A 1,640-nucleotide genomic window follows, 5' to 3' on the forward strand; every position below is an offset into this window, starting at 1 on the left:
GGGCAACGCGGTTCATTGAGGCTTTGGGGGCTTCCTCTCATAAAGTTATTGTCCCTCGTAAATTGTTGTGGAGAGGTCGTCTGCTGATAGCTGGCGCGTGAAGACCCGAGGGACCGCAGACAACATCACAGAATCGGGACAACGACAGGGGGGCTTGTTTTCTATGAATTTTAGTGTCCGATATTCTCCGTTACACAACATCATTATTGGAGATTTTTGGGAAGCATCATCATCATCTTGATCATGATCATGATCATGATCATGATCATGACCATCATCATCATCATCATCATCATCATCATCATCATCATCATCATCATCATCATCTTCATCATTGTAAGCAAGATAATTTTAAAAAATGAATTCCACCGAATCAGACAACATCATAGTCGTTGAGGCAAATAGTATTAATACCAGGTGATATGGTCGGGAGAATTGGGGCAGAGTGGTAGTTTTTTTTTGTTCTGATTCATTGCCCACTGATTTGCATTTGGTGATCCAGGAATGGATACTTACTTACTTACTTTCTACCCGTTACGCCATCTGGCGTTTAGGGCAGCAACAAAGGATCTCCAGCTCTGTCTGTTTTGGGCCATCTTTGTCAACGTCCCCCACGAATGGTTCCAGGACTTCATTTCTTCACACTCTGCTGTGCGTCTCCAGGTCACTTTGCGTCTGCCCCTCTTGCGATGTCCACCGGGAATGGATGTGGAAACAAATCCCGTTGGGTCAAACTGACACCAACTTGGGGAGATCTTGACCGTAATACTACGCACGTGTATTATTATTATAATGCCCAAGCAGCGCTGAGTTGCTATCTTTAGGCTGGTAATAATAATAGATAGCATTAGTATAGCGCAAATCCCCGCTCAACAGCAAGCTCTAAGCGCTTCACAATCTATACTATTACCCAAGCAGACACGAGAGCATTCTGAACCAACCTCAACTTCCTGGGAAGCATACAGTGCAAGCAGCCAATTATAGGTGCTAAAACACTAACATACTGACAATATCTTTCGCTGTCTATGGCCGGGTACCCATTCTCACCTGGGTGAAGTGAGGAAAATTCGTGTAAAGTGCCTTTCCCAAGGACACAACGTCGGGCCCGCGGCTCGAACCCTCGAACTCGCATCCTCACGATTTTTTGTCCGGTAGCCTAACCACTAGGTACACCTCAGTTGGTTTAAATTACGCTGGGATATAGTGTGGGTGATCCTGATTCGAATCTCCATTGTGGTGTCCTTGACCCTGGGTCACTTCAGGAGTTTTCAAGGCACTCAGCACATTTGGCTCTATCGTACAGGGAAGAACATTAAATTAGGAGGTCCTGCTTCTTAAAACTCTTAGCATACGACACGCCAGTTCAACTGGCTCATAACATCACTCTGTTGGTTACAGTTGTAACAAAAGCCTACCAAACCACAGCAAATCCTTATCATTTGTAAGCAAACCGCATGTTTGCTGCTTGGCTCATTCGTTTCTACTCAGTTTTGCGTTTTATTTTATGCGAATAGGTTAAACAGGAGAGGAGTTGTAGGGAAATTTGTGATGTTCGAAATTTGAATGACAAAATTGGCTGTGTACAACGGAGGTATAGCCTTCCATATTCTAAGAATGAACTCCTTTTTTTTTGGGGGGGG

The sequence above is a fragment of the Aplysia californica genome, unplaced genomic scaffold (assembly GCF_000002075.1).
Source record: "Aplysia californica isolate F4 #8 unplaced genomic scaffold, AplCal3.0 scaffold00420, whole genome shotgun sequence".
Lineage (NCBI taxonomy): Eukaryota > Metazoa > Mollusca > Gastropoda > Aplysiida > Aplysiidae > Aplysia > Aplysia californica.